Consider the following 12,043-nt stretch of genomic DNA (forward strand, 5'->3'; position numbering starts at 1 on the left):
AAAACAGTTCTATCTTTGAGTGAGTTCTTGCAATTGAAAACATGGTGGCAAGATCATGTGGAAACAGCAGCTGTCCATAACAGCTAATAATGTTCCTATTTCCATTGGGCCATGGGCCTGGGTACAAGATCAGGTACAAATGAATGATCAAGCTATTGAGCAGCTCCTGTGTTGTTGTTTGAAATCTTGTGAGAAAATAGAATCCCAAGGAAAGAATTGCTCTTCTTTTCAAAAGGTGGTACAGGGTCCAAAAGAACCCTACAGTGATTTTATTGAGAGATTGCAAGAGGCTATTAAGAGACAGGTAAATAATCTCGAGGCTACTAATACTATTCTTCAGCATTGGTCTATGAAAATGCCAATGTGGACTGGAAGAATTTGATAATACCCTTTAAAGGCAGGAGAACTCTGACAGATTATATTAAGCTATGCCAAGGAGTGGGAACAGAGACCTATAAAGCTGATTTGTTGGCTCAAGCAATAGCTGCTCTGACCACAGGAAAATTTAAAGGACAATGTTTTAACTTTGGGTGGGCAGGGCATAATAAAGCTCACTGTGGACAAAAAGGAAAATTCCCTCCATGAAAGACAAAAAAATATTTGACCAGGTCTCTGTCTTAAATATAAGAAAAGAAACCATTGGGCAAATCAACGTCATTCGAAATTTTACAAGGATGGGTCCCCCTTCAGGGAAACTTATTTCAGGGCAAGCCTTCAGCCCCAAAAAACAAGGGGGCCAATTCTCCCTTAACGACCAGCTTTCAGATAAATGTACCATTTTAAATTTATTACATGCTACACCTTGTAGTGCTGGATTAGATATCCCAATTTCCAAAGACCATCTTTTAATGCCTGCCAAGCTTCCCACTAAAATTACAACTAATATTTTTGGCCCTTTACCGAAGGGAACCACTGGGTTACTTTTGGGAAGATTTGGCCTTACTTCAAAGGGAGTACTAGTTCATACAGGCATTATTGATTTGGATTATACTGGTGAAATTTCCGTGATGTTAACTACAGCAGCTCCATACCATTTTCAAAAAGGAGACAGCATTGCCAAGTTGCTGCTTTTACCCTATTTCCAGGGTCAACTTAAAAACAAGCAAAGAAATTCTAATGGGTTTGGGACCACTGGAAAAACTGGGACATATTTAACTGAGAAAATCTATCAAGATAAACCGATCTTGGGGCGCCTGGGTGGCTCAGTGGGTTAAAGCCTCTGCCTTCGGCTCAGGTCATGATCCCAGGGTCCTGGGATCGAGCCCCGCATCGGTCTCTCTGCTCAGCGGGGAGCCTGCTTCCTCCTCTCTCTCTGCCTGTCTCTCTACCTACTTGTGATCTCTATCTGTCAAATGAATAAATAAAAAAAAATCTTTAAAAAAAAAGATAAACTGATCTGTCATGTTAAAATACAAGGAGATAAATTTTCAGGTTTAATTGATACCAGAGCTGATGTCTCTATTATAAGCTCATTACATTGGCCTATAAAAATGGCCTTATAAATTTGGTTTCTATTACTATTACGTGATTGGGATAGGCCAGCAATATGTGTCAGAGTTCAAATATTCTTTTCTGTGAAGGGCCCAAGGGCCAAAAGGATTATCAGCAACCTTATATTGTAGACTTGCCCATTAACGTTTTGGAGTGAGATTTACTAAGTCAATGGAGAGCCTTTTTAGTTATACCTTCCCCTAAGCAGGATACTCAGATTTTTCACTGAGGGCCACTGCTCCTGAACCCATTAAATTAAATTGGAACAGTGACAAACCTATTTGCATGGAGCAGTGACCCTTAACATACAAGAAACTACTTGCTTTACAAACCTTGGTTGAAGAGGAGGTAAGGGCATATTGAGGAATCTCACAGTCCTTGGAATTCACCTGTTTTTTTTTTTAAGAAAAAATCAGGAAAATGGAGACTTTTAACAGACCTGTATATGGTTATTTCTGTTATTGAACCCATGGGGTCTCTCCAACATGGACTGCCTTCACCTAATCTAGTTCCACATGATTGACCAGCAATTATCATAGATTTATAGGATTGCTTTTATATATATACCACTAGCTAAGGAAGATTGTCCCCATTTTGCTTTCACAATTCCCAATGTGAATTTAAAAGAGCCAGCCAAACAATATCAATGGAAAGTTTTACCACAGGGAATGTTAAATATCTCTACTATCTGTCATGAGTATGTGGCCAAAGTTATACAACCATCAGAGATCAGTTTCCATAAGTTTATCTTATCCATTATATGGATGATATATTATGTGCAGCCCCTGATAATGCACATTGCAGGATGCATTTAAAATGCTTCAATTACAATGTGGAAAACAAAAACTAATTATAGCTGCAGAAAAAATACAAGCCACCACACCTTTCTCATATTTGGGGTTCATTTTGGATAGGACCTCAATTAAACCACAGAAGGTTCAGGTCCATAGAGATAGAATTACAACTTTAAATGATCTTCAAAATTTATTAGGAGATATTAATTGGATAAGACTTAGGATTGGAATTCCCACTTATGATTTACAACATCTATTTGCCTCTTTGGAGGAAGATCCTAGTTTAAACAGTCCTAGGATCCTATCAAAGGAGGCCTTAAAAGAATTACAATTTGTCAAAACCCAGATTCAATCAATGCAAATGGATAGAGTCCAACCTGAAATACTGTTAGATCTTCTTATTTTTTATACCCCATGTACACCCACTGGATTAATTATACAAAAAGAACTAATCATAGAATGGATTTTTCTTCCAAATAATACTGTTAAAACCCTCACTACTTATACAGACCATATTGGCAGCATTATTCAATTAGGAAGAAAAAGATCTTGCCAAATACAGGGATATGATCTGAAGGTTATAGTTCTGCCTTTAAATAAGACATGAATTGAAACAACATTCCAGAGTAATTTAAATTGCCAAATTGCCCTTAGTGGCTTTACTGGAAACACTTCTCATTATCCTTATTTACCTGTTGTTTCCCTTTTAAAACATATTGCTTTTGTCCTTCCTAAAATTATTTCTAAAAATCCAATAACAATTGCCCCTACTTACTTTTCTGATGGCTTTGCCAAAGGTGAAGCCTGTTATTATGGTCCTGCCTTGAAAATCATATCTACTACAGATCTTTCAGCACAGAAATCAGAATTAATGGCTGTTATTACATTATTTCAAGATGTTTCTTCCACATTTAATCTGTTATCTGATTCTTTATATACAGATTATGTTTTACAGCATATCAAAACTGCCACTATCTCTACATCTGGTGTCTCCTTCCACTCATTATTTCATTATTTACAATCCCCCATTCATCAGTGTTCTGCCCCTTTCTATGCTACACACATCTGAAGTCACACCAGCCTTCCTGGGCCATTAACCAAAGGTAATAAAATAGCTGACTCTCTCATTTTCTCGCTTTTCAGGAAGCATCTGATTTTCACTCTCTTACACATATAAATCAAAAAGGACTTCAACACAAATTCCCTAGCACTAAAGAACAAGCTAATTCTATTGTTCAATCCTGCCCTTCTTGTGTTTCCATAAATCTGCCTACACAGTCAGTGGGTCAACCCCTAAGGCCTAACAGCCAGTGAAATATGGCAGATGGATGTCACTCACATCCCTTCATTTGGGAAGCAATCTTTTGTTCATGCTACTATAGACACATATTCTCACTTTATATAGGCCACAGCCCAAACAGGAGAAACTGCTGCACAAGTTATCAGGCGTCTCCAGTCTGCCTTTGCAATCATGGGGATGCCCAAAGTTATAAAAACCGATAATGTACCTGCTTATGTTTTCAATAAGCAACAATTCTTCTTTAAGTCATGGAATATTAAACATTCTACTGGCATCCCATATAATCCTCAAAGACAAGGAATAGTAGAAAGGGCTAATCAAATGTTAAAATTACAGCTTAATAAACAAAAAAATGGGAATACAAGGTCCTCCTCAAGAAATATTAGCACGGCTTTTATTTACTATTAATTTTCTGTATCATGATGATAAAAGCATTGTAGCAGTAGAAAGACATTTCACTACACATTAACAGGACAAAGTATATCCACCAATCTGGTAGAAAAATATCACATCTAATCAATGGCTCCCTGGTAACTTGGTTATCTGAGTAAAAGGATATGAATGTGTATTACCCAATGAGGCTGTCAAGCCCATATGGGTATCCTCTCATTTCATAAAGGTCCTTCATGAGCAAGAGGAAAAGATATGGATTCGAACTTGTCCCACTGATCATCGGCTTTGAGGGTCTCACCTTGAAGGACACCCGAATCACGATTCCTGGGATGGACCAAGCAAAGATTCCAACTGGGGGCCAGATAAAGAAGCTGACCAAGAAAGCAGAGGAAGTTCTGGAGAATGAGCAGCATCATTTCACCCCTAACAATAGAGTGGTAACTCTGATGTCCCTCATCACGGTAGCCATAAGTCTTCCTGGATTTTATGCACAAATAAATAACTTTTCTTACTGGGATTTTATACCTAATCCTCCTTTGCTCCATCCAGTAATTTGGGGAGAAGATATAATACCAATTTATTTGAAAGCCTCAAAATGGGTACCTGGAATATTGGATCACAGATGGCCATTATTGCCTCACAAGGAAGGCACAAATATTAATCTTACACTGGGATATCAAAATAGACCAATATGTATCGGCAATTATTCCAGTTGTCTTATCCCTGATGATCAAAGATATTTGGTGGACTTTCCTACTATCAATAGTCTGACTAAAGCTCTGTTAAATTTACTCTCCACTAAAGGATTCCTAGCCAATGAATATTGGCATCCTAGCTATAGCACAGCAGCACCTCTTATTCCCAAATGCAAACTGACATGATTGTGGTCCAATGAGGGAGTACGTCCCTTGTGGCAGGATTGTCAAGCTTCTTACCCCAGTGTTGTTATTAATGATTCCTATGGAATTGTATGGGACTAGTCCCCTAAGGGGATGGCAGTCACCAGTTGGACTGGGAGACCCTGCTCCTCTCATCAAAATTTAAAATGGCAAGTTTTTGATCACCTTATCATACCACAAATCTTAGTTTGGGGAAATGCGCCTCTGGTCTGCCATGGGCAAGGACTTTCGGCGCCATCCCCTTTTATTGATTTTCACAAAAGACAAAAGAATTTATGGAAAGTCACTGCTGCTTTAAATCACCTTAGAATTTGGAATGGCTCTTACATTTATCAGTCAAACTATTATGCATTATCCTTTTTCCTGATGAGAGAAAAATAGGTAAGAGTGTGTGATAGAGATCCCTATGTTTTTGTTATTGGAAAAATGACTTTTGATCATAATAATAGAGAAATAAACTGTCCCAAGTATAAGATGTTCATCTGTGTGAATGAGAATGTTTACATAGACAATTCTATTATTCTTATACCTAGAAGAAGAATAGACATCTGGTTACTGGTGAAACATCAGTATGTTTGGGAAAGCTCTCCTGATATGCATGTACTTTTAACAGTTTTGAAGACTAGAATTTTAAAGGACTGTGGGCTTGGCTGGGCTAGAGACCTGAGGGTGCTGCCGTACTCTGAAGAGAAGGCAGGCAAACAACATAGGGGAAGATGACATGGACATAGCAATCAGAATATAGTGGTAAGATTATTTGCTCTTCTTGGAGAATTTCCCTGCACAGTATCATTCATGGAGATGCCTCTCCAGGGACAAATGAGCCAGATGGTAGCATTTCCCTCCCCCACAACTCAGCATATACAGAGCCACCTGTGGATAGCAGCTTAGCCCTGATACTGGATGCCTAAATTGCTTACACAAGTTTCACACACTTGCATTCTGGTGGCATTACCTTTCATGGTCAAGTTTACCTCTGTTCCATTGCAGTAAGTCCCTTCTCCAAAAGAACCACTGGAAATCAGTGTGCACAGCACATTTCCTGACCATAGTTCTCCAGGTTTTTAGTTCTAGTGGAAATGTATCATGTCTCATTTAATAAGCAGACCAGAGAACACATAGTTAACTCACCACAGTCTGGCCAATGACCAAACCCTGCCCACTGCAGGCAAGGAGAGCCCCTGCAGATGACTGGCCTGAAGGATAGAGCAGCCAAAACACAAGCAGAGTCATGCAGCAAATACAAGAGACATTTCTTGAGGTGCTAGGCCCTGGACACAATATGACCTTTTCTCCGAAAGTTATTACTCTCAGGACCAGGAAGCATAATGGACTTTTCTAACCAGAGAAGAAGTCAGAGGCTTAGACAAAATGCCAAGATAGAGGAATTTATCCCAAATGAAAGAACAAGATAAGGTCATAGCCAGAAAACCAAGCAAAACAGATATAAAGAACATGTCTTATGGAAACTTTAAAACTACAACAATAAGGATCCTCAATGGGCTTGAGAAAAGAAGGGAAGAGGCCCTTACCCTAGATATAAAATAGTTAAAAACAATCAGTCAGAAATGAAAAATGCAGTAACTGAGATTCAAAACAAGCTTATGCAATGAACCCAAGGATGGAAGAAACAGAGGAACAAAAGTGATATAGAAGATAAAATAATGGAAAATAATGAACCTGAACAAAAGAAAGAAAGAGGAATTATGAAACACACAAATGGACTTAGAGAACTCAATGACTCCATCAAAAGTAATACCAGTCACATTATAGGAGTCCTAGAAGAAGAAGAGGGAGTAAAGGGGGCAGTAACTTTATTTGAAGAAATAATAGCTGAAAACTTACCCAATCTGTGGAAGGAAACAGACATCCAGATTCAGGATGCACTACAGAACTCCCATCAAAATAAACAAAAGTAAGCCAACACCAAGACATACTGTAATTAAATTTGCAAAATATAGTTATAAGGAAAAATATTAAAAGCAGCAAGAAAAAAGTAGTCCCTAACTTATAAGGAAGACCCGTAAGGCTAGTTAGAGACCTCTTAACAGAAACTTGGCAAGCCAGAGGCAATGGCATGATATATTCAACATGCTGAAATGGGAAAATCTGCAGCCAAGAATACTTTATCCAGTAAGACTACCATTTGCAATAGAAGGAGAGTTAGTTTCTCAAACAAAAACTAATGGAGTTTGTGACCACTAAACCAGCACTGCAAGAAATATTAAAGGGAACTCACTGAGTGGAAAGGTAAGACCAAAAATGACAAAGACAAGAAAGGAACAGAGAAAAATCTCCAGAAAGAATGAAAAATCGAGTAATGTAAGGGCACTAAATACATATCTATCTATAATTACTGTGCATGTAAATGAACTAAACACTCCAATCAAAAGACAAAGGCTGTGAGAGTGGATAAAAAAAACCCAAGACTCATCTACATTTGTTATCTACAAAAGACTAATTTAGACCTAAAGACACCTGCAGATTGAAAGTGAGGGGATGGAGAAAGATTTATCTTGTGAATAGACATCAAAAGAAAGTCAGAATAGCAATACTTATGTCAGAAAGACTACACTTTAAGCCGGAATATCAAAGAGACAAAGAAAGGCACTATATCATAATAAAGGAGAAAACACAAGAAGATTTAACAATAGTAAATATTTATGCACTCAAAATGGGAGCACCAAATGTATAAAACAACTAATAGCAAATATAAAGGAACTAATGAATAATAATAAAATAATAGTAGGGGCCTTTAACAACATACTTACACCAGAAGACAGATCATCTAAGCACAAAATGAACAAGGAAACAATGATGTTGAATGATACACTGGGCCAGATGGACTTAACAGATATAGTCAGAACATTTCATCCTAAAGCAGAACAACACACATTCTTTTCAAATACACATGGAACATTCTCCAGAACAGATTGCATGTATGTGCACAAATCAGGACTCAACAAGTACAAAAAGACTGAGATTGTACCATGCATCCTTTCTGACCATGATGCTATGAAACCTGAAATTAACCAAAAGAAAAAAAATTGGAAAGACCACAAATATATGGAGGTTAAACATGTTACTGAACCATGAATGGGTCAACCAGGAAATCAAAGAAGAAACAAAAAGATACATGGAAAAAATGAAAATGAAAATATAATGATCACAAATCTTTGGTATGCAACAAAAGTGTTCCTCAAGGTATATGGCAATGTAGGCATATATCTAAAATAAATAAAAATCCCAAAGAAACACACCTATGTTACCTAAAGGAACTAAAAAAAGAAAAAGAACAAAATAGCAGCCTGAGGTTAGCAGAAGGAGGGAAATAATAAAGATGAGAGCATAAATAAATGATGTAGAAACGAAAGCAAACAAAAACAGAAAACAGTAGAATAGATTAATGAAACCAAGAGCTTGTTTATTTTTTTAAAAAGCTGATTTATTATGAATAATAAAATTGATGAACCTTACTCAGACTTATCAACAAGAGAAGAGAAAAAAAACTAAATATATAAAATCATGTATGAGGGAAAAGAAATCACAACCAATACTGCAGGAATATGATTATAAGAGAATATTGTAACATACTATATGCCAACATATTAGACAACCTGGAAGAAATGGATAGATTCCTAGGAAAATATAAACAACCATAACTGAAACAAGAAATAGAAAACTTGAACAGACTGATAACCAGCAAATAATTTAAATCAGTAGCAAAAAAACTCCTGGCAAACAAAATTCCAGGACCAGATAGATTCACAGATAAATTATCCCAAACACTTAAAGATTTAATACTATTTGTCTCAAGTTATTCCAAAAGCTAGAAAAGGAATGAAAACTTCCAAATTAATTTTATGAGGCCTACAAGATCCTGATACCAAAAGCAGAAAAAGGCTCCACTATAAAAGAGAACTACAGGACAATGTCCTTGAGGGACATGGGTGCAAAAATTCTCAACAAAATACTGGCAAATTGAATCTAACAGTACATTAAAAGAATCACTCACTAGGATCAAGTGAGATATATTCCTGGTCTGCAAGTTTGGTTCAATATTTGCAAATCAATCAATGTGATACACAGCATTAATAGAAGAAAGGATAAGAGCCATATAATCCTTTCAATAGTTGCAAAAAATTTTGATTAAGTACAACATTCATCTATGATAAAAACCCTCCACAAAGTAGGATTAGAGGGCACATACTTCAACATCATAAAGGCCATTCACAATTCACAGCTAGTATCATTCTTAAAGGGGAAAAACTGAGACCTTTCCTCTATTGTCAGTACAAGCCAGGGATGTGCCCTCCCACCATTTTTATTTAGCATATTACTGGAAGTCCTAGACACAGCAATCAAGCAACAAAAATAAATAAAATCCATCCGAATAAGAAAATAAGTAGTCAAACTTTCACTATCAGCAGATGACATGATACTCTATAGAGATAACACAAAAAATTCCATCAAAAAATATTACAACACGAATTAAGTCACAGGATACAAAAAATCAATGTAGAGATATCTTACATTTCTATTTGCTAATAATGAAGTAACAGAAAGAAAAATCAAGGAATCAATCCCATTGCAATTGTACCCAAACTATAAGATACCTAGGAATAAACCCAAAGGAAGACGTGAAAGACCTATACTCTGAAAACTATAAAACACTGATGAAAAAAATTGAATATGACAAAAAGAAATGGAAAATAATTCCATGCTCATGGATTAGGGAAAATTATTGCTAAAATATCTATACTATCCAAAGAAATCTATAGATTTAATTCATTCTCTATCAAAATACCACCATCACATTTCACAGAGCTAGAACAAACCATCCTAAAATGTGTATGGAACCACAAAACACCACAATAACCAAAACAATCTTGAAAAAACAAAGTTGGAAGCATTACAGTTCTGGACTTCAAGCTATATTACAAAGCTACAGTCATCAAGACAGTGTTGTACTGTCACAGAAAAGAAACACAGATCAATGGAATATAATAGGAGACCCAGAAAGGAAACTACAAGTATATGGTCAAGTTATCTTTGACAGAGCAGTAAAGAATATCCCCTGGGAAAAGATTGTCTCTTCAACAAAAGGTATTCAGAAAACTGGACAGCAACATGCAGAGGAATAAAACTGGATCACTTTCTTACACCATACAAAAAATAAAGTAAAAGTGGATGAAAGACTTAAATGTGAGGCAAAAAATCATCAAAATCCTAGAGAAGAACATAGGATGCAACCTCTATGACATCAGTCATAGCAACCTCTTGATGGGCATGTCACCACAGGCAAAAGTAACAAAAGCAAAAGTGAACTATTGAGACATCATCAAGATAAAAAGCTTCTGCAGATAAAGGAAACAGTCAACAAAACTAAGAGGCAAACCATGGAATGGGAGAAGATATTTACAAAGGACATGTCTGATAAAGGTTAGTATCCAAAATCTATGAAGAACTTACCAACTCAACACACAAAAAACAAATAATCCAGCTTCCAAATGGCTAACAGACACATGAAAAAATGTTCAACATCACTCATCATCAGAGAAATATAGATTCTACAATGATATCACCTTACACCAGCCAGAATTGCTCACATTAACAACATAGGAAACAACAGATGTTGGCAAGGATGTGGAGAAGGAGGAACCCTGTTACACTGTTGATGGGAAATGAAACTGGTGGAACCACTCTGGAAAACAGGATGGAGAGGCTTCAAAAAGTTAAAATAGAATTATCCTATGATCCATCAATTGCATTACTAGGTATTTACCTAAAGTAAACAAAAATACTGAGCCAAAGAGACACATGCACCCCAATAATTATAGCAGCATTATCAACAATAGCCAAATTATAGAAAGAGCCAAAATGTCCATCAACAGATGAATAAAGAAGAGTGGAATATCACTCAGCCTTAAGAAGGAATGAAATCTTTCCATTTGCAACAATATGGATTGAGCTAGAAAGTATAATGATAAGTGAAATAGTCAGAGAAAGACAAATATCTTATGATTTCATTCATATGTGGGATTTAAGAAACAGATGAACATAGTGTGAAAAAAGAGAGAGGGAAACAATAAACATACTGTTAACTGTAGTGAAAACACTGAGGGTTTCTGGAGGGGAGGTGGATAGGGGAAGGCTTAAATGAGTGAGGAGTATTAAGAAGAAAGATGTGAAAAATACTAGGTGTTATACATAAGTGATGAAATCACTAAATTCTACTCCTAAAACTCATATTACACTGTTTATTAACTAACTTGAGTTGATTATTTTTATTTTTTATTATGTATCTATACATTATTTTATATATTTCTTATTTATAAAATAATTTTTTCAATTCATCATTTATAAAAGAAATTCTTTTTTTTTTTAATTTCTTTTCAGTGTAACAGTATTCATTGTTTTTACACCACACCCAGTGCTCCATGCAATCCGTGTTCTCTCTAATACTCATCACCTGGTTCCCCCAACCTCTCACCCCCCACCCCTTCAAAACCCTCAGATTGTTTTTCAGAGTCCATAGTCTCTCATGGTTCACCTCCCCTTCAATTTCCCTCAACTCCCTTCTCCTCTCCATCTCCCCTTGTCCTCCATGCTATTTGTTATGCTCCACAAATGAGTGAAACCATATGATAATTGACTCTCTCTGCTTGACTTACTTCACTGAGCATAATCTCTTCAAGTCCCGTCCATGTTGCTACAAAAGTTGGGTATTCATCCTTTCTGATGGAGGCATAATACTCCATAGTGTATATGGACGACATCTTCCTTATCCATTCGTCCGTTGAAGGGCCTCTTGGTTCTTTCCACAGTTTGGCAATCATGGCCATTGCTGCTATAAATATTGGGGTACCAATGGCCCTTCATTTCACTACATCTGTATCTTTGGGGTAAATACCCAGTAGTGCAATGGCAGTGTCATAGGGAAGTTCTATTTTTAATTTCTTGAGGAATCTCCACACTGTTCTCCAAAGAGGCTGCACCAACTTGCATTCCCACCAACAGTGTAAGAGGGTTCCCCTTTCTACATCCCCTCCAACACATGTTGTTTCCTGTCTGGCTAATTTTGGCCATTCTAAGTGGTGTAAGGTGGTATCTCAAGGTGGTTTTAATTTGAATCTCCCTGATGGCTAGTGATGATGAACATTTTT

The sequence above is a fragment of the Enhydra lutris genome, unplaced genomic scaffold (genome assembly GCF_002288905.1).
Source record: "Enhydra lutris kenyoni isolate GAN:26980312 unplaced genomic scaffold, ASM228890v2 scaffoldscaffold42, whole genome shotgun sequence".
Lineage (NCBI taxonomy): Eukaryota > Metazoa > Chordata > Mammalia > Carnivora > Mustelidae > Enhydra > Enhydra lutris.